Genomic DNA, 22966 nt, shown 5'->3' with positions numbered 1-22966 from the left:
GCTGTCTTTTTGGGGGTGGCTCTGTATTCCGGAGAATCTTCACACCTCCCAGACCTAATAAAGCTCCGTAAATTGAATAAACGTTGAAGAACTAAGAGCAAGGACTTTGTAGGATGCAGGCGAGACATTTGGTTGGGTGGCTTAAAGGGACAGAACCAGCACTACAAGGAGATTTAGGTTACGTACCATCACATTAAATAAAAAGCGTGGGAAAAGTGACTTTTCTGTTCGAACATTAGCTGCTATTAGGACACTTTGCCGTTGTGGGGATTATTGGATTGGGCCGTGTATGGCAGTGTTTCTCAACTCCAATCCTCAGGGCGCCTCAACAGGTCATGTTTTCAGGATTTCCCTCAGATGAAATGGCCAGGGTAATTACCAAGGCAGTGAAACTGATCGAATCACCTGTGCAAAATAATGGAAAGCCTAAAAACATGACCCATTGGTGCGCCTTGAGGACTGGAGTTGAGAAACACTGGTGTATGGTACCATTGTCCAGTCTGCTGTCTTTTTGGGGGTGGCTCTGTATTCCGGAGAATCTTCACACCTCACAGACGTACTAAAGCTCCATAAATTATATAAACGTTGAAGAACTAAGAGCAAGGACTTTGTAGGAGAGACATTTCGTTGGGTGGCTTAAAGGGACAGAACCAGCACTACAAGGAGAAAAGGGGAACCCCCCATCCAAAATTTAGGTTACGTACTATCACAAAAGCACATTAAATAAAAAGCGTGGGAAAAGTGACTTTTCCGTTGGAACATTAGCTGCTATAGGACACTTTGCTGTGCTCGGATTATTGGATTGGGCCGTGTATGGTACCATTGTCCAGTCTGCTGTCTTCTCCCACTTCTAGAGTTTAGATCTTGGGGTGTCTCTGTATTCCGGAGAATCTTCACACCTCACAGACATAATAAACCTCCATAGATAAAAGTTATGGAACCAAGAACCAGAAGGTTTCAGAAAGTAGGTGAGATATTCTGTTGAGCGGCTTAAAGGGCCACTAGCACTACAAGGAGAAAAGGGGAGCCCCTCACCCAACATTTAGTAGGTTAGGTACCGTCACAAAAAGCACAACAAATAAAAAGAGGGTTCAAGTGGAATTTTTGTTGGAGTATTAAGTGCTCTAGGACAGTGTTTCTCAACTCCAGTCCTCGAGGCGCCCCAACAGGTCATGTTTTCCGGATTTTCCTCAGAGGAAACGGCTGTGGCAGTTACTAAGGCAGTAAAGCTGATCAAATCACCTGTGAAAAATAATGCAAAGCCTAAAAACATGACCTGTTGGGGCGCCTCGAGGACTGGGGTTGAGAAAAACTGCTCTAGGATACTTTGGCCATCCAACATTTAGGTCAGGTCCCATCACAGAAAGCACATCCAAAATAAAAAAAAGCCCAAAGGAACCTGGCACAGAGCTGGTATATGGCGTCCTATCTGTACTGGTATTATTTCCAATATAAGGCTGCTGGATTTTATATACGGTCTAGTGGTGGAGGTCCTGTCTCTCCTGGAGGCAGCAGAGACTTCTGGGAAGGCGCCATGTGTGGGAAACGCACACTGCACTGGGCAGAAGACTGGGAGCACCAGCAATATGGGACCTTTACAGCCTCTATACAGGCTTACAAATAAAAAGGCTGCAGCTGTGGTGGAACTGCAGGAATCAGAGCGCCCTGCCAGCCCTGCTGGGACTTGTAGTTCCGTTTTACCGCTGAGTCGCCATGTGCCAAAATTCTGTAATGACTCAAACGTTCGGGTTGTGATGCAGCACCAGATATCACCACAAGGTGGCAGCACACTGCTAATGAGAATATACGTTGCTGCTTTGAGCTTCTGCCTGTGGATGGTCACTACAGTCTTCATGAAGAGCTTCTGGCTCCACGTTCCATCCCGCGGTCAGTCCCGGACATGAGAACCTGGTGTGGAACATTGTAATATTTCATTGTATCATTCCTCAACATTCCTTCCTGTTTAACCGCGTTACTCGCAATCCGAGGTTCCACTGTATATCAATGCTGCGTGTAAAAGAAGTGAAGTCCAGCTTGTGAGGTGCAGTACATAGCGGCACGTTGGGGGTGATTTACTAAAGAAGTGATTTTTTTTTCACCAAGCCAATAGAATCCTCCAGTCATGTGATGAGGAATTGAATTCATTGGGCGGCTGAGGCGAGTACAGCATAAAATGCACTCGTCCCCAATGTGCACTGTGGTGTACCTCATCATGGAATATATTTCACATAATAATCTGCCCAATCCCGACCATACACAAAATGATAAACAGTTAAATGTACACTATATGGCCAAAAGTATGTGAACCCCCCCCCTCCAAATGACGGAGTTGAGGTGTCTCCAGTGAAGGGTCCTGGTAATACTCCATCATACAAAGACGTTGGAGACCATTGAGCTCTTCCAACCTTATGGTAACAGTTTGGTGAAGAACCTTTTCTGTTCCAGCATGGCTGCCCACCATGTTGTACAAAGCCAGCTCCAAAAAGACATGGAGAACCAGTTTGATGTGGAGGGACTCGAGTGTCCTGCACAGAGCCCTGACCTCCACCCTTACTGAACACCTTTGAGATGAATTGGAATGTCTGTTGCAAGCTTTGTCTTTTTTTTTGGTGCCCAATGTGAGGCCCAACATGTGAGCCAGGTCTTCCCACCCAACTCCAGTACCTGACCTCACGAATGGGCACACCTTGCCACAGACAGTCCAAAATCATGTGGAAAGTCTTCTTATCATGTTATAGCCATGAAGGGAGCAACTCCATAATAATGTACGAGGGGGGGGGACGACGACTCCTTACTACCGGCCATGGGGGAGAGAAGGCAAATCAGTATTAATGACCATTGGGGAGGAGAAGGCAACTCAATAATAATGGTCATGGTTCTGCAATGGGAAACTCAACAAGGTCTTTCCAGAAGATTGAAGGCTGCCGCAACTACAAAGGAGGGGCCGCCCCATATTAATGGGTGTGTGGGGGGACTCAGTATTAATGTACAGGGGGGGAACAAGACTTCTTATTACTGGCCATGGGGGAGAGAAGGCAAATCAGTATTAATGGCCATTGGGGGGGGGGGGGGACTCAATATTAATGGCCACGGTTCTGCAATGGGCAGTCTACAAAGATTTGAGAGAAGAATGGAGGCTTTTATAGCTACAAAAGGAGGGACAACTCTATATTAATGGCCATGGGGGGGGGGGATTCTGTAATGGGAAGTTCATCAAGGTCTTCCCAGAAGAGTAGAGGCTGGTGTGACTACAAAGAAGGGACAACCCCATATTAATGGCCATATGAGGGGGGCAAACTCAATATTAATGACCATGATTCTGTAATGGGCAGCTCAACAAGGTCTTTCCAGAAGAGTAAAGGCTGGTGTGACTACAAAGGAGGGACAGCACCATATTGATGGCCATAGGGGGTGGGGACTCAATATTAATGACCATATGGGGGGGGGACTCAATATTAATGGCCATATGGGGGGGGCTCAATATTAATGGCCGCAGTTCTGCAATGGGCAGTCTACAAAGATTTGAGGGAGGAATGGAGGCTTTTATAGCTACAAAAGGAGGGACAACTCTATATTAATGGCCATGGGGGGGGGCTCAATGTTAATGGCCATGGTTTTGTAATGGGAAGTTCATCAAGGTCTTCCCAGAAGAGTAAACTCTGGTGTAACTTCACAGGAGGGACCATTCCATATTATTAGCCATTGGAGGGGTGACTCGGTATTAATGGTTACGGTTCTGGAAATGGAGGTTCAGCAAGGTCTGTGAAGGCCGGTAGAGCTTCAATGGAGGGACAAATCCATATTAATGGCCATGGGGGAGGAGGAGGGATCACCAGTTCTGCAATGGGAAGTCTACATTGGGTTCCCAGAAGAGTGGAGGCTACAACTCCCTTGTAAGGCCATAGACCTGGATTAGGATGTCCAACATGTGATGGTCGAGTGTTCCCAAACTTTTGGCCATAGAGTGAAGATTCGATGGTTTCAAATCAGGGGAAAGATTCAAAAGAAAAGGGAAAATCAAGTTTGTCAAATTCTTTTGGGTTTTCCCACCAAAAATGATTCACCGGGACGGTCAGTTATTGATTGTAACAATGGTTTGATTCTTCCATCCAATTGATCACCATCAATTAATCGTACTGTTGGCCTCATGCTAAAAAAATCACATCTCTAAGCCGTGGCGTAAGGCACCAGCGTCCGGCTAAATGGGCGCCAAAATCGTTTTACTACCAACATTTTCCTGTCGGCAGTACTGCATTGCGGCTGGATTCACACCCTTGCTTTTTTTGGTGCGCTGCTTGTTGCAAATGAATAGATTAGGAAAAAACGCATCTCAACGCCGGCATTAGGACGTGCGTCAACCACTTCAGCCCCGGACCATTTGCGCTTTTTGCGTTTCGGCCCCTGCGTCACTTTAACTGACAATTGCGCGGTCGTGCGACATGGCTCCCAAACAAAATTGGCGTCCTTTTTCCCCCCACAAATAGAGCTTTCTTTTGGTGGTATTTGATCACCTCTGCGGTTTTTATTTTTTGCGCTATAAACAAAAATAGAGCGACAATTTTGAAAAAAAAAGCAATATTTTTTGCTACAATAAATATCCCCCAAAAATATATAAATATATTTTTTCCTCAGTTTATGCTGATACGTATTCTTCTACATATTTTTGGTAAAAAAAAATCGCAATAAGTGTTTATCGATTGGTTTGCGCAAATGTTATAGCGTCTACAAAAACAGGAGATATTTTTATGTCATTTTTATTAATCTTTTTTTTTTTTTTACTAGTAATGGCGGCGATCAGCGATTTTTATTGTGACTGCGACATTACGGCGGACACATCGGACACTTTTGGCACTATTTCGGGACCATTGTCATTTATACAGCAATCAGTGCTACAAAAATGCACTCATCACTGTGTAAATATGACTGGCAGTGAAGGGGGTTAACCAGGGGGGGGCGCTGAAGGGGTTAAATGTGTCCTAGGGATGGGTTCTAACTGTGTGGGGGCGGGGCTACGTGTGTTTTTACGACACTGATCACTGCTCCTGATTACAGGGAGCTGTGATCAGTGTCCTGTCACTAGGCAGAACGGGGAGATGCCTTGTTTACGTCAGCATTTCCCCCGCTCTTCCTCTCCGTGAGACGATCGCGGGACCCCCGGAGGACATCTAGTCCATGGGATTCGCTCGTCACACTCGCGGTGTGCGCGTGCCCACAATGCCGCGTCTTAAAGGGTAACGTACGGTACGTCAATATACCCAGCCGTGCCGACGTTTATGAGCGTGAGCCGGCAGTCAAGCAGTTAAAGTCCTTCAAGTGGCACACGGACCCCCATATGGCACATGTAAAGGCAGCAAGGATGCAAAGACGTTCGGCGTGACGCGTAGGATACACCTCAGGGCTCTGAAACGGTAGAGGCGCCCGTCGTAGGGCCACGAAACCCGCAAGAGTCAAGAAACTCGGACTGGAAGGAGAGGCGGTGCCGCCCCCTCCTCAGATCGGGGAAATCCAACGCTGTACAAGACACAGAGAGGGTGGCGAAAGCCTAGTGCATCATCTTTAGCTCTTTTATTAAGGGGTATAGGAGGACATGAATTACACTCACAAGCCAAATGGGCTGACAACAGTTTCGGGGGAAACCCCCCTTTCATTAGAGCTTTGTCTATAGCTCTGAGGAAGGGGGTCAGTTCCTCGAAACATGTTATCATCCCACTTAGCTTGTGAGTATAATTTACCCTTTAATAAAGTGTTAAAGATAATGCACTAGGCGTTTGCGCCCTCTCTGTTTGTTTCTTTTTGCGTTATAATGAATGTTCAAAATGTGTACTTAAAAGCGCGCACTGACGCGTTTCTATTGGTGTCAACGCGCAAATGCAAAGCTGTGAGTCCAGCCCAATGAGAAAAGGTTAAATCTCCTGCTAGAAAAAGTGATTCCACCACCCATGTAGCCTTGAGGAAAAAATAATAATCCGCCCTCTGGAACAGCAGACTGGATCGACCTCCAGGCCGCGTCATTGGACGGATTGGGAATGTCGCTCACCTGAGCAGTAGAGGCCCCTTTGCGTCGTGTGTCTCAGGTTCCCCCGCATTGGGGCCACCATGTCCACTGAAGCTGTAAAGTGACTGTAGTGACCATCTGGTGCCAAATCACAACCCTTCGTATTCCTATTTTTTGGGCGCAGTGCGGACGCGCGCGCACGCGCCCACAGCACGACCATTGCACTAAACGCATTCTGACGAAGCCTGCTGTTTATTTTCTCGACTTTTTATTTCTTCTTCCGCAAGCCGCCGCACAGCATGGAGCGGAGCCCGGACACACAGACCGTTGGGGGGGGGGCGTGGCACGCAGCGCGCCCACCAAACCACTTCGAGAAGCCGTAACGCAATGGTGCAAATGATGAAAGCTCTGCCTTCCGTCCCCCCCACACCTACAAAAGGAATCCCGCTCTTCTTCTCCGTGCTGTCCGCCATCCTGGGACTCTCTTTTCTTTGTCTTGTAGATTGATATCTGTGAATGTATCGGCACGTCTGTCTTAGGAGATTTGTAGAGACGAATGTATGATGGAGAGAGTCGCCCGTAACTCGCTTTCTGTGTCTTTTTATTGTTTTTAACGTTCCACAAAAAAAAAAAAAATCCGCCAAACAAGTATTAGAACCTTTGACCTAGAGCCGTAGCGAGCCGCGTTCTAATCCTCCCGTATTTCACGAACTAACGAGTAAGAAGTATTTTGTCGTCGTTGGTCCATAGCGTTGATATTTTTTTATCTTCTGTGTCTACTGAAACTTATTTTTTTAATCTTCGAAAATTGCCATCTTTATCCCGCAGAGAAACGCAAAGTATAGGAGAACAAAAAAACAGAAAACTGTGAGCACAACTGTCCCCCCGACCCAACCCCCACCCCGAAATGTCACCCTCTGACCTTAGGTGACGTCCTATGCAAGCCCCCCTTCTATAGACAAGCACAACGTGTTATGAGAGCACAGCCGCAGTCACTGTCTATCCCCCCCCCCCCCAGACCAGCAGAGCCATGTGTGGGGGGGCCGTCTTCTTCCCGGTGCACAATGTGAATTCTGTATTATCAGCACGGGGGCCGGAGGAAGACGCCTCCGCAGCATGGCGCCCCCCACCCCCCCAGACCAGCAGAGCCATGTGTGGGGGGGCCGTCTTCTTCCCGGTGCACAATGTGAATTCTGTATTATCGGGGCCGGAGGAAGACGCCTCCGCAGCATGGCGCCCCCCAACACCCCAACTCAACCCCCCACCCTGGAGTTTATTGCACAATAAATTGTCGTTTTTACTGTTTGCCGAATATTGCCAAATGCATTGAAGGTTTCCTGAGTCCCGAAAAGCTACGTCCCGGAATTTCCATGTCCCTTTAACGTAATAATCCTGATTAAAGTTACCGTAGAAAACTTCTTTGGCTCTCTGTGTTTCTTTGGTGCGATTCTGGGTGAGTGGAAACGTTCGGTGTGAACCCCCTTCACGTCCTAAGGGTGAAACAAATCGTAATGCCTGAGCACAATTCTGACATATGTTAGTAAAACCAGGTTCTAATTTATATGAACACAGCCACAGGTCTTAATTTTTATGAACACAGCCGCAGGTCTTAATTTTTATGAACACAATCGCAGGTCTTAATTTTTATGAACACAGCCGCAGGTTCTAATTTATATGAACAAAGCCGCAGATTCCTAATTATTATGAACACAGCCGCAGGTCTTAATTTTTGTGAACACAGCCGCAGGTCCAAAATGTATATAAACACAGCCACAGGTCTTAATTTTTATGAACACAGCCGCAGGTCTTAATTTTTATGAACACAGCCGCTGGTCTTAATTTTTATGAACACAGCCGCGTATTATAGGAAATTTAGTGACATCTTAGTCCCTAGGATGTGCTCTTATATGAATGGCATCGGTACCAACTGGGACATCCGCCGCGAGGCACTGGAGGCCGCGATTACGATTATCCCCAAAGTAGGTAAAGATCCCTTATTGTGTTCCAGTTATAGACCTATCTCCCTATTAAATGTGGACGTAAAGCTGTTCGCTAAAATCTTAGCTGGAAGGATGAAGAATATTATGAATAAACTGGTATATAATGATCAAGTGGGGTTTATTCCAGGTAGGGAAAGTAGGGATAACAGTATTAAGACACTTCTACTGATACAGAAAATGAAAGAGGGTAAGTCCCCAGGTCTACTTCTGTCAATAGACGCCGAAAAAGCATTCGACAGAGTAGACTGGGGATTTCTTCAGAATACTCTAGAGTTCTATGGGGTAGGCCCCAAGATGTTGGGGTGGATAAAAGCTCTTTATAACCACCCAACTGCCAGGGTTAAGGTAAATGGGATGGTATCCGGGCTTTTCGAGATGTTTAACGGGACCCGACAGGGCTGTCCCTTGTCACCCTTATTGTTTATCCTGTCTCTAGAACCTTTACTGTCAGGGATTAGAAACAACCCCGACATTGAGGGGATACAGACAGATGACGGGGAACACAAAATCGCGGCATATGCCGATGATATTCTGTTATACATAGTGAATCCAACCACGTCTCTCCCTAACCTTTTAAAAACTCTTAAAGTTTACGGAGAAGTGTCTAATTTCAAAATGAATCCCTTAAAATCTGAAATCTTGAATATTAGTGTGAAAGCACAGGACGTAAGCAGATATAAACAAGACTTCCCATTTATTTGGAGAGATGGAATTAAAATATCTAGGAGTCAATATAACAGCATCTCTCGAGTCAATTTATCAACATAATTTTATTCCGTTATTGAACGATATCAAAACGGATTTAAACAAAATTGCTTCTAGACAGAGGTCTATATTAGGAAGAATAAATACTTTTAAAATTTTAACTTTGCCCAAGATCCTATATAAATTACAAATGTTGCCGATTGCAATACCAGAAGTATATTTTAAAATGTTAAAAAAGCTATTAAGCAGATTTATATGGCGGAAAAAGAAAGCGCGAATAAATATGTCTATATTAATCAGAGACAAGGCGCATGGCGGTTTGGGGTCACCAGACATCAAGGCATACTATACGGCCATTCACATGACACGGGTGGTTTAATGGATTAGAGAAAATAAAGAAAAACTGTGGGTTAAATTGGAAAGTAGTTGAAATAAATCTAGGTTAGGGAACAATTTAGACAGTCAAAAGAGCACATGTATACGATTACACGGACATCTATGTCTATATGGGATAGGGTACACAAAAATGAAAAATGGGGATATAGGGCCAGATCCACAGCCAGCCGCCGTAACTTAAATATTCCCATTTAAGTTTCACTGCCGCAAAATTTCTACCTAAGTGCCCGATCCACAAAGCACTTACCTAGAAATTTTCGGCTGTGTAACTTAAATCCGGCCGGCGCAAGGCGTTCCTATTCAAATGGGGCGAGTCCCATTTAAATTAGGCGAGCTCCCGCGCCGGACGTACTGCTCATGCTCACAACGTCATTTTCCCGACGTGCTTTGCGCGGTTTTACGTTGCGCCGGGTTTTGAGAATCGCGACGGGCGTAAAATAAAAAATACGAGTTGCGGCGGGGAAAAAAAAAATTTGAAAAAAAAAAAAGACGGCGACGCGGGATAGAAGGGTCTACTTTTACAAGGCCTAAACAGTTTAGGCCTTGTAAAAGCAGCCCTAATTTTGCGTTTGCAAACTAATACTTACGGAGAAAAAACGAAGCGTAAAAGCTTCGTGGATCTCCGTAAGTGCTAATTTGCATACCCGAAGCGGCATTTCGACGAGAAATGCCCCCAGCGGCGGATGCGGTACTGCATCCTAAGATCCGGCAGTGTAAGTCCCTTACACATGTCGGATCTTCTCCCTATCTATTGAAAACTGATTCTGTGGAAAGATAGGACGGCGCATCAGTAGATACGCCGTCGTATCCCTTTTGTGGATCTGGCCCTTAATTCCCCACTAATCCCACTGTACGATACTAATTATTTTGCACCAAGGAAAGTAAGTGTGTCTGGGAGTTGGATTTAAAAAAACAACGTAAAATTAAGGGATATACTGAAAGACGGTAAAATTTGTACTTATCAGGAACTTAGGGTAGACAAAGAAATGTTTGAGTTGAACTGGTTGAGATATCTACAGCTGAAACATTTTGTGGACTCCCTTCCTCATCCGATCAGGCTAGAGGGAAATCTGCTCCCATTAGAGCGTATGTGCATTGCGCCGAACTGAAGAGGCGGGATCTCACAGATCTATAAAATACTGTTGGGATTAAAAAGTAAGGGGCCACCTCTGTATATTAAAAAATGGGACGAGGAGCTGGCAACTGGGGATACAGAGAGAGACTTTGGGTAAGGGGGTGGGGGCGACGGTGGGGCGGGCTCGGGTATGGGACGGGCGGGCTTGGGTTTGATGATTTAGGTGGGGGCACTCTTTTTTTATTTTTTTATCACTATGTAAACTCTAGTATTTGTATTTTTCTATTCTATGGCCATATAGGCTAAGTATGTCTATACCTATATATGGATATAACAAACAAAGCAAAAAAAAAAAAGGAAAGGAAAGAAAAAGAAAAGTGACTTCCTACCATGATGTAAACCAGGATGGAGACAGCGTATGAACGCAAAATTGATTATGTCTCCGGTTTGTGTTCTCTGAGTTGGAACAAAAAAATAAAAATAAAAAAACAACAAAAAAAAAACAACACGAATACCCCCGCTCTCGGCCGCGAGCGGAGGTGACGTCCCCGATGGCTCTCCTAACTTCCTTACGCGTTACGCGGCTGGGCACGCCGCTTAATCATAGGATGAAGAGCCACAGGTGAAGCGTGACTTTTATGTGCTGACCGCCGCCATGGTAACAACATTAACACGACGGCGGACATAATACATGTTAGAAAAAAACGGAGCATGTTCTTAATGGATAGGCGCCATAGAAGAAGACAATACTTTTCAAATTAAGGGCAAAGTATGAAACACTAGTAATAAACACTGTATGGGAATCAGAAATCAATTCACATAAATAAGGCTTATCATCGCCCTTCCTCTTATTTTTCAGTTATATTTAGTGTGTGAGCACTTATTGGCGTGGCTACTGCTTAGTGTTATTTATTATTTTTAATTTTAAAATTTTGTTTAGTATTGCTCTAGTTAGTGTGGTTTGCACATTAGTTCCCCCACTATTCAGGTCCCAATTTTTGTGAATTTTTGTGAACACAGCCGCAGGTCTTAATGTTTGTGAACACAGCCGCAGGTCCTAGTTTTTGTGAACACAGCCGCAGGACCTAATTTATATAAACACAGCCGCAGGTCCTAATTTATATAAACACAGCCGCAGGTCCTAGTTTTTGTGAACACAGCCGCAGGACCTAATTTATATAAACACAGCCGCAGGTCCTAATTTATATAAACACAGCCGCAGGTCCTAATTTATATAAACACAGCCGCAGGTCCTAATTTATATAAACACAGCCGCAGGTCCTAATTTATATAAACACAGCCGCAGGTCCTAATTTATATAAACACAGCCGCAGGTCCTAATTTATATAAACACAGCCGCAGGTCCTAATTTATATAAACACAGCCGCAGGTCCTAATTTATATAAACACAGCCGCAGGTCCTAATTTATATAAACACAGCCGCAGGTCCTAATTTATATAAACACAGCCGCAGGTCCTAATTTATATAAACACAGCCGCAGGTTCTAATTTTTGTTAACACAATCGCAGGTCCTAATTTTTGTTAACATAATCGCAGGTCCTAATTTTTGTTAACACAGCCACAGGTCCTAATTTATATAAACACAGCCGCAGGTCCTAATTTTTCTGGGTGTACAGGTGCGGGTGAGTGGCCATGAATGCACATTGTCTGTGTTCAGGGCTGTACACTGGCACCGACACGCCTGTCAAATTAAGACCTGCAGCCCTGCGGCTAGAAATTAGGAACTCCTTCAGAGGGAACTATAAGTTACATTTTTATTCCATTTTTGTATAATCAGCCCTAAAATAAATATATTTTTTAACTATTATTTATCATGTTTAAAGATGTCTAAAAATACAAATGTTAACTACATTATAAAAAAAAATGTTTTTAAAGCAAATATGCAATATTACATATGAATATTCCATACTAAAAAATTGAAAAGATTATAATTTTTTTTTTTTTTTTGTTCAAAGAAAATAGAAATTTCTCCATATCCCATGTTATTTTACCTGCAGCTACACAGAGACCTCACACAGGGCTCCACCTGCTGGTGACAATATAAATAACATGGAATTTGCCGTAAGATCGATTTTCATTTAACAAGAAATAAGAAAATTAGAATCTTTTTAAAACAAAATCCGGCTGTAACATGGAATATTCATTCTCAATGTTACATATTTTATTTAAAAAAAAATATATATATATGAATATGTAGCTAACATTTGCATTTTTTAGCATTACACTATTAAAAATATACAAAAAAAATAAAATTATTTTAGTGCTGATTATACAAAAATGGAATAAAAATATAAATGAAAGTCCGATGTAAAGGAGATCCACATTTCTTCTTCTCACCAAATACGGAGAAATCCTTCCTATAAAACATCGGAAGAAGTCTTATGTAAAAATCAAATCCGTATTTTATTGTAGAAATTCATGTAAACCAATTTTCAGAACCCCCCCCCCCCCCCACATTGTCATCTCTTGTACCGGACGTCTGTCCCTAGTGTACAGTCCATAGTCCCTAGTCTATAGTCTTTAGTGTATAGTCTATCGTCCATAGACCCTAGTGTATAGTCCATAGGGTATGGGTTATAGTCCCTAGAGTATAGTCCATATAGCCTCTTATGTATAGTCTATAGTCCATATTCCCTAGTGTATAGTCTATAGTCCTTAGTGTATAGTCCTTAGTGTATAGTCCTTAGTGTATAGTCCATAGTCCCTAGTGTAAAGTCCATAGACCCTAGTGTATAGTTTATAGTCCATAGGGTATCGTTTAAAGTCACTAGAGTATAGTCCATAGCCTCTTATGTATAGTCCATAGTCCCTAGTGTATAGTCTATAGTCCTTAGTGTATAGTTTATAGTCCCTAGTGTATAGTCCATAGCCTCTTATGTATAGTCTATAGTCCTTAGTGTATAGTCTATCGTCCATAGACCCTAGTGTATACTTTATAGTCCATAGGGTATGGTTTATAGTCCCTAGAGTATAGTCGATTGCCTCTTATGTATAGTCTATAGTCCATAGTCCCTAGTGTATAGTCTATAGTACTTAGTGTATAGTCTATAGTCCATAGTCCCTAGTGTGTAGTCCATAGTTACTTGTGTATAGTCCATAGTCCCTAGTGTATAGGCTATAGTCCATAGTCCCTAGTGTATAGTCCCTAGTCTATAGTCCATAGACCCTAGTGTATAGTTTATAGTCCATAGGGTATGGTTTATAGTCCCTAGTGTATAGTCCATAGCCTCCTATGTATAGTCTATAGTCCTTAGTGTATAGTCCACTGACAGGCGGCACTGATTGGCACTGATAGGTGGTACCGATTGGCACTGATGATGAGGTACTGATTAGTTACTGACAGGTGTTTCTGCTGGGCACTGATATGCACTGTGGTGGGCAGTGATTGGCACTGTGGTGGGCACTGGCAGACTTTAATATGGGGCCACTACTGGGCACTGATTGGCACTGTGGTGGGCACTTATTGGCACTGTGGTGGGCACTGGCAGACTTTAATATGGGGCCACTGCTGGGCACTGATTGGCACTGTGGTGGGCACTTATTGGCACTGTGGTGGGCACTGGCAGACTTTATTATGGGGCCACTGCTAGGCACTGATTGGCACTGAGGTGGGCACTTATTGGCACTGTGGTGGGCACTGGCAGACTTTAATATGGGGCCACTGCTGGGCACTGATTGGCACTGTGGTGGGCACTTATTGGCACTGTGGTGGGCACTGGCAGACTTTATTATGGGGGCACTGCTGAGCACTGATTGGTAGCTGATTGGCAGATATGAGGGGTCTGTGCTGGTAATCAATGTGCTGATTACCAGCACAGACCCCCCCCCCTCTGACAGGGAGAGCCGCCGATTGGATCTCCCTGTCAGCGAGAACCGAGGAATGCCATTTACCGGCACTTCCTGGTTCACGTGATGATCGGCTGTGATTGGTCACAGCTGATCATGTGGTAAGAAGTCTCTGACAGAGGCTCCTTATCACTATCGGAGAGGCGGCGTGTCAGACTGACACGCCGCACTCGCGATCCCACGGGCTCGCGCCGGCATGTTATCCTGCTGGACGTCATATGACACCCAGTCAGGATAACAGAACCACTTCCCGGACCCCAGTGCTGACATAGGCGGGCGGGGGAGGGATAAACAAGGATGCTGTGCAGGTATTGGTCGCCCTCTTTTTTTTTTATCTGATGACATAATTGGTTGTTAGGACGCTGGCGGCTGGATGGCAGGTATATACTGGCCATCGGGACTACTGGGAGTTTCCCGGTGGGCCGATGGCTCAGTGGGCTGGTTTCAGTGACGGCTCCTGTCTGTGCTGAGTCTGACAGTCTGCGTCTGGAGCAGGGCCGGACTGGCACACTGGGAAATTTCCCGGTAGGCCGGCTGCCCGGGCTAAGCGCTTGCTGCTGCCACCTAAGAAAGAAGCAGCGGCGGCAGTGGTGATGCGATGCTCCTCCTTCCAATCACGGCGCCGCCCACTGAATGGGTTCCTGCAGCTGCGGAGAAACATGCCTCGGGGCAGCGGGAGAAAGGCTGCTGGATTCCTCTTTTGATCTGGCGTGGCGCCGCCCACTAAACTCCTGCCTGCGGCCAGTGCGGGGTGACATGTCGAGGGAGAAGAACGGCAGAAGAATTGAGGTACTGGATTTTTTTTCTCTCACTGATGGGCACTGGTCAATCTGCATAGCTGCGCACTGGCCTGTCTGTATACCACCCTGGCCTGTCTGTATACCACCCTGGCCTGTCTGTATACCACCCTGGCCTGTCTGTATACCACCCTGGCCTGTCCGTATACCACCCTGGCCTGTCCGTATACCACCCTGGCCTGTCTGTATACCACCCTGCCCTGTCTCTGTATACCACCCTGGCCTGTCCGATTACCAATTAAAGTGGGCCGGTGTGGATGAAGTTCAGGGCCAAGTCCAGCCCTGCAGAAGGTTGTAATGGAGAACAATGAAAACCCGGGGCTTTGTGTGAGTAAAAGGCGGGCGTGATTCACCCCACTGACTTGTATCGGAATTTGGGGACATTTTTAGTCTTTTGTCCTAGGCCCCCCCGGGGGGCGCCCTGCTCAGAACGGGAGACCCCCAAAAGCTTGTCCTGAAGATGTAACTGTTGGTGCAAATTATGACGGACAGAACTCAACTGTTAAAGGGATTGTAAAGGTTCGTTTTTTATTTCCTAAATCGGTTCCTTTAATCTCGTGCATTGCGGGTTCACTTACTTTTTCCTTCCATTTCCCTTCTAAATGTTTTTTTTTCTTTGTCTGAATTTCTCACTTCCTGTTCCTCCTCAGTAAGCTTCATCTGGCTGGGGGTTAGTCAGCCAGAACAGCTTACTGAGGAGCAGGGCCGCCATCAGGGGGGTACAGGCAGTACACCTGTAAGGGGCCCGGAGGTCCCCAGATGGCAACCCCCCCCTTTTTTTTTTTTTATAAATTTTTTTTTTTATATATATATATATTTTTTCTTTTTATTAAAGGTCCCCAGGGCCCTGTATGGCAACCCCCCCGCTTCTCAATTAGCGGCATTTTATAAAAAAAAAACCCTGATCCTCCTCTTCTGGGGTCCCCGCCAGCGCTCCAGGCCCCTCCTCTTTATCGGGTGGTGACCCCCAGGGAGACCTGTGCATGCTCGCTCCTGAGCCCCCGCTGCTGCGTCCATTGACACAGACAGCAGGACCCGACCTCCCCACCCCCCCCCCCCCCCCCCCATGTCACTGGACTTCATTGAAAGCAGTGGGAGGCAATCACCCCCGCTCGCTGCTATCAGTCTGTCCAATGAGGAGAGAGAGCGGCGGGAGCCACTGCACTGGTGCACATTACTGGATCGGATGGGCTCAGATAAAGGGGGTGGGGTCTGAGGGGGGGGAGGAGCTGCAGCGCAGAAGGTTTTGCATAGAATGTGTTCAGTGGTTGTAAAGCCGGAACATTTTTTACCTGAATACATTCCTTGCATTGTATGAAGGTCTCATCATCCCCGCCATTGGCTCCAGCTGCTGTCAGTCAAAGGCTGTGAGCATAGCCCGGGGGCGGGGCCTAGTCCCACTGTCATTGTGTCATTGGGCTGGATTCAGGTAGATTTGCGCTTTTTTTGCGGAGGCGCAGGGCAACGTTTTTGCCCTGCGCCCCCGCAAACTTACTGCGCTGCCCTTGATTCACGGAGTAGTAGCTGCGTAAATTGCGTGGGCGCGCCGGCAAAATGCCCGGCGTAAGCGCGCGCAATTTAAATGATCCCGTAGGGGGCGGGAATCATTTAAATTAGCCGCGTTCCCGCGCCGATCGTAGAGCGTATGCTCCGTCGGGAAACTTTCCCGACGTGCATTGCGGCAAATGACGTTGCAAGGACGTCATTTGCTTCAAAGTGAACGTGAATGGCGTCCAGCGCCATTCACGAATCACTTACGCAAACTACGTACATTTGTAATTTCGCGACGCGGGAACGACGGGTATACGTAACATTGGCTGCCCCTGCTAATAGCAGGGGCAGCCTTACGCGAAAAACGCCGTACGGAAACGACGTAAACTGCGTACGCAGGGCTCGCGCAACGTTGTGAATCGGCGTTAGTATGCAATTTGCATACTATACGCTGAGCACAACGGGAACGCCACCTAGCGGCCTGCGTAAGAATGCAGCTTAAGATATGCGGGCATAAGAGCCTTATGCCACGCATATCTTAGGCTGCAGTCGGCGTAACGAGGTTCCTGAATCAGGAGAAGTCGTTACGCCGGGGCAAGTAAGCAATTGCGCTGTGTAACTTATGGTTACGCAGGCGCAATTGCTTCTTGAATCCAGCCCATTGTCAATAAAGCTTTTCATCTGGATGTAACAATATAAAAGAGACAGCAAAGCAGCTCTAGTGACATCTCTCGGGGTGTTGATGGATTTAAACACATTTTAGAGCGTTGCTTCCTCTGAGAGTCACAATTCTTCTCACTGTTGTCATTTAATAGTCACCAAGTGCAGAAGGGAGGCTCCGGAACGAGCGCGCACATGGGCCCCCATAGCAGGCAAGGGGAGGAGCCAGGGGCGCCGACGTGGGGGACCTGAGAAGAGGAGGATCAGGGCTGCTCTGTGCACAGAGCAGGTAAGTGTAACATGTTTATTATTTGAATGTTCTTGGGGTGAAGCTGGAAGACCCCCGATGTCTCCATGGAGAGGGGCGTGTCCCTCCTGTCACATAAGGGGCGTGTCCCTCCTGTCACATAAGGGGCGTGTCCCTCCTGTCGCATTAGGGGCGTGTCCCTCCCGTCACATACGGGGCGTGTCCCTCTCGTCACATAAGGGGAGTGTCCCTCCTGTCACATAAGGGGCGTGTCCCTCCTGTCACATAAGGGGCGTGTCCCTCCTGTCACATAAGGGGCGTGTCCCTCCCGTCACATACGGGGCGTGTCCCTCTCGTCACATAAGGGGAGTGTCCCTCCTGTCACATAAGGGGCGTGTCCCTCCTGTCACATAAGGGGCGTGTCCCTCCTGTCACATAAGGGGCGTGTCCCTCCCGTCACATACGGGGCGTGTCCCTCTCGTCACATAAGGGGAGTGTCCCTCCTGTCACATAAGGGGCGTGTCCCTCTTGTCACATAAGGGGCGTGTCCCTCCTGTCACATAAGGGGCGTGTCCCTCCTGTCACATAAGGGGAGTGTCCCTCCTGTCACATAAGGGGCGTGTCCCTCCTGTCACATAAGGGGCGTGTCCCTCCTGTCACATAAGGGGCGTGTCCCTCCCGTCACATACGGGGCGTGTCCCTCTCGTCACATAAGGGGAGTGTCCCTCCTGTCACATAAGGGGCGTGTCCCTCTTGTCACATAAGGGGCGTGTCCCTCCTGTCACATAAGGGGCGTGTCCCTCCTGTCACATAAGGGGCGTGTCCCTCCTGTCACATAAGGGGCGTGTCCCTCCTGTCACATAAGGGGCGTGTCCCTCCTGTCACATAAGGGGCGTGTCCCTCCTGTCACATAAGGGGCGTGTCCGTACATACTTATATACATGGTTAGGACACATGTTCTACATAAACACCTATTACACATCCCGACAGTCGCCATAGAGCCCCTTCCAGCCTTGGAAATGTGGCCTGGGCATCCGAGTGGTAATTACCCCCCCCATGAAAGGATTAAATAAAAGAGGAAGCGATTGAAATGTAAAGAGAACAAATGTTTGTCGTGTTGATGAAAGTAGAATTCGGGTCACATGTTTCCTTTTCCATCTCTATATACTCGGAATAAACCAAGAGTCCTTTAGTAAAATCAATTGGCCAGAAGTGAAGATCTGGCGATCCTCTCGCCCCATTCGCTGACACTCTTCTGACCAGGAGATTCCAAGCCCGCCCACCACGCCAAGGTAGACTCTTCTAGGGCAGGACCTACACTGACTACACTAAGCTACCCTACTGGACGCTAGTCATCCTTTCTCTAATGTTGGGTGTATGTTTGTAGTACGGCCTCATCCTATAATCTGTGTGTGCCGTCTACTCTCTCCTGATTGGCTTGTGTGTGTGTGTGTGTGTGTACATCTATCTAAAGCATGGAGCGGTCAGTTTATGTACATGAGTGCATGTAGGGGGGGGCCTGGGGAAAGCACCAGTACGCTGGGTGTGGGGGGAGTGAGGGTAGATGAAACTTGGGGGGAAGTTCCAGTGCCCACACTCACCCCATACCCAGGGTGGTAGCGCCCCCTCTTGGTGGCAGGTGAGTGGGTGAAGCGGAGCCTGATAAGAGGCATTGCCACCCTTTTAGGTAGGTGAGTGGGGGCGGAGCCGGATAAGAGGCATTGCCACCCTTGGTGGTAGGTGAGTGGGGGCGGAGCCTGATAAGAGGCATTGACACTCTTGGTGGTAGGTAAGTGCATGTAGGGGGGGCCTGGGGGAAGCACAAGTACGCTGGGCATGGGGGGAGTGAGGGTAGATGAAACTTGGGGGGAAGTTCCACTGGCCACACTCACCCCATACCTAGGTTGGTAATACCCCCTCTTGGTGGTAGGTAAGTGGGGGCGGGGCCTGGTAAACGGGCATTGCCACCCTTGGTGGTAGATAAGTGCATTTAGGGGGGGCCTGGGGGAAGCACCAGTACGCTGGGCATGGGGGGAGTGAGGGCAGATGAAACTTGGGGGGAAGTTCCACTGCCCATACTCGCCCCATACCCAGGGTGGTAGCGCCCCCTCTTGGTGGTAGGTGAGTGGGGGCGGAGCCTGGTAAGAGGCATTGCCACCCTTGGTGGTAGATAAGTGAGGGCAGATGAAACTTGGGGGGAAGTTCCACTGGCCACACTCACCCCATACCTAGGTTGGTAATACCCCCTCTTGGTGGTAGGTAAGTGGGGGCGGGGCCTGATAAACGGGCATTGCCACCCTTGGTGGTAGATAAGTGCATTTAGGGGGGGCCTAAGGGAAGCACCAGTACGCTGGGTGTGGGGGGAGTGAGGGCAGATGAAACTTGGGGGGAAGTTCCACTGCCCATACTCACCCAATACCCAGGGTGGTAGCGCCCCCTCTTGGTGGTAGGTGAGTGGGGGCGGAGCCTAAGAGGCATTGCCACCCTTGGTGGTAGATAAGTGCATTTAGGGGGGGCCTGGGGGAAGCTCCAGTACGCTGGGCACGGGGGGAGTGAGGGCAGATGAAACTTGGGGGGAAGTTCCACTGGCCACACTCACCCAATACCCAGGGTGGTAATACCCCCTCTTGGTGGTAGGTGAGTGGGGGGCGGAGACTGGTAAATGGGCATTGCCACTCTTGGTGGTAGATACGTGCATTTAGGGGGGGCCTGGGGGAAGCACCAGTACTCTGGGGATGGGGGAGTGAGGGTAGATGAAACTTGGGGGGAAGTTCCACTGCCCACACTCACCCCATACCCAGGGTGGTAGTGCCCCCTCTTAGTGGTAGGTGAGTGGGTGTAGCAGAGCCTGCTAAGAGGCATTGCCACCCTTGGTGGTAGATAAGTGCATTTAGGGGGGGCCTGGGGGAAGCTCCAGTACGCTGGGTGTGGGGGGAAGTGAGGGCAGATAAAACTTGGGGGAAAGTTCCTCTGCCCACACTCGCCCCATACCCTGGTTGGTAACACCCCCCTCTTGGTGGTAGGTTAGTGGGTGGTGGGGCCTGGTAAACGGGCATTGCCACCCTTGGTGGTAGATAGGTGCATGTAGGTGGGGCCTGGGGGACGCTCCAGTACGCTGGGCGTGGGGGGAAGTGAGGGCAGATGAAACTTGGGGGGAAGTTCCACTTCCCACACTCACCCCATACCCAGGGTGGTAGCACCCCCTCTTGGTGGTAGGTGAGTGGGTGAAGCGGAGCCTGCTAAGAGGCATTGCCACCCTTGCTGGTAGATGAGTGGGTAAAGCGAGGCAGTTGATCCAGAGGAAGGTGAAAAACCCCAGCATAGCCTGATACAATGTGCTACAGCTGGGGAAAAAATTCCTTCCTGATCCTCCGAGAGGCAATCGGATATTCCCCGGATCAACTTTACCTATAAATGTCACCCAGTCAGGTAGGTGGGGTAAGAACCACCACCCTGCGAGTTGGGGAGGGTGGGCAATTGTTTGCCGCACCCTTGTCGGTAGTAGGTGAGAGGGGGGGCGGAGCCTGGTAAAAGGCATTGCCACCCTTGATGGTATATAAGTGGAGGCGGAGCCTGGTAAGAGGCATTGGCACCCTTGGTGGTAGGTAAGTGGGGGCGGAGCCTGGTAAGAGGCATTGGCACCCTTAATGGTAGGTAAGTGGGGGCGGAGCCTGGTAAGAGGCATTGGCACCCTTAATGGTAGGTAAGTGGGGGCGGAGCCTGGTAAGAGGCATTGGCACCCTTAATGGTAGGTAAGTGGGGGCGGAGCCTGGTAAGAGGCATTGGCACCCTTGGTGGTAGGTGAGTTGGGGTGGAGCCTGGTAAGAGGCATTGGCACCCTTGGTGGTAGGTGAGTTGGGGTGGAGCATGGTAAGAGGCATTGCCACCCTTGGTGGTAGGTAAGTGGGGGCGGAGCCTGGTAAGAGGCATTGGCAACCTTGGTGGTAGGTGAGTGGGGGTGGAGCCTGGTAAGAGGCATTGCCACCCTTGGTGATAGATAAGTGCATGCAGGTGGGGCCTGGGGGAAGCACCAGTACTCTGGGCATGGGAGGAGTGAGGGCAGATGAAACTCGGGGGGAAGTTCCACTGCCCACACTCACCCCATACCCAGGTTGGTAACACCCCCTCTTGGTGGCAGGTGAGTGGGGGCGGAGCCTAAGAGGCATTGCCACCCTTGGTGGTAGATAAGTGCATTTAGGGGGGGCCTAGGGGAAGCTCCAGTACGCTGGGCGTGGGGGAAGTGAGGGCAGATGAAACTTGGGGGGAAGTTCCACTGCCCACACTCGGCCCATACCCAGGGCGGTAGCGCCCCCTCTTGGTGGTAGGTGAGTGGGTGTAGCAGAGCCTGCTAAGAGGCATTGCCACCCTTGCTGGTAGATGAGTGGGTAAAGCGAGGCAGTTGATCCAGAGGAAGGTGAAAAACCCCAGCATAGCCTGATACAATGTGCTACAGCTGGGGAAAAAATTCCTTCCTGATCCCCCGAGAGGCAATCGGATATTCCCCGGATCAACTTTACCTATGAATGTCACCCAGTCAGGTAGGTGGGGTAAGAATCACCGCCCTGCGAGTTGGGGAGGGTGGGCATTTGGAGCCGCACCCTCGGTGGCAGGTCAGTTGGGGGGCGGAGCCTGGTAAGAGGCATCGCCACCCTCGATGGTAGGTGAGTGGGGGCGGAGCCTGGTAAGAGGCATTGCCACCCTTGGTGGTAGGTGAGTGGGGGGTGGATCCTGGTAAGAGGCATTGCCACCCTTGGTGGTAGGTAAGTGGGGGTGGAGCCTGGTAAGAGGCATTGGCACCCTTGGTGATAGGTAAGTGGGGGCGGAGCCTGGTAAGAGGCATTGCCACCCTTGGTGGTAGGTGAGTTGGGGGTGGAGCCTGGTAAGAGGCATTGGCACCCTTGGTGGTAGGTGAGTTGGGGTGGAGCCTGGTAAGAGGCATTGCCATCCTTGGTGGTAGGTGAGTTGGGGTGGAGCCTTGTAAGAGGCATTGCCACCCTTGGTGGTAGATAAGTGCATTTAGGGGGGGGCCTGGGGGAAGCTCCAGTACGCTGGGCGTGGGGGGAAGTGAGGGCAGATGAAACTTGGGGGGAAGTTCCACTGCCCACACTCGCCCCATACCCAGAGTGGTAGCACCCCCTCTTGGTGGTAGGTGAGTGGGTGAAGCGGAGCCTAAGAGGCATTGCCACCCTTGGTGGTAGATAAGTGCATTTAGGGGGGACCTGGGGGAAGCTCCAGTACACTGGGCGTGGGGGGAAGTGAGGGCAGATGAAACTTGGGGGGAAGTTCTACTGCCAACACTCGCCCCATACCCAGGTTGGTAACACCCCCCTCTTGGTGGTAGGTTAGTGGGGGTGGGGCCTGGTAAACGGGCATTGCCACCCTTGGTGGTAAATAAGTGCATGTAGGTGGGGCCTGGGGGAAGCACCAGTACGCTGGGCGTGGGGGAAGTGAGGGCAGATGAAACTTGGGGGGAAGTTCCACTGCCCACACTCACCCCATACCCAGGGTGGTAGCGCCCCCTCTTGGTGGCAAGTGAATGGGTGAAGCAGAGCCTGATAAGAGGCATTGCCACCCTTGTTGGTAGATGAGTGTATTTAGGGGGGGCCTGGGGGACGCTCCAGTACACTGGGCGTGGGGGGAAGTGAGGGCAGATGAAACTTGGGGGGAAGTTCCACTGCCCACACTCGCCCCATACCCAGGTTGGTAACACCCCCCTCTTGGTGGTAGGTTAG

Source organism: Rana temporaria, chromosome 7 (assembly GCF_905171775.1).
Source record: "Rana temporaria chromosome 7, aRanTem1.1, whole genome shotgun sequence".
NCBI classification, from domain to species: Eukaryota; Metazoa; Chordata; class Amphibia; order Anura; family Ranidae; genus Rana; species Rana temporaria.
Note: the sequence above shows the minus strand (reverse complement) of the source record.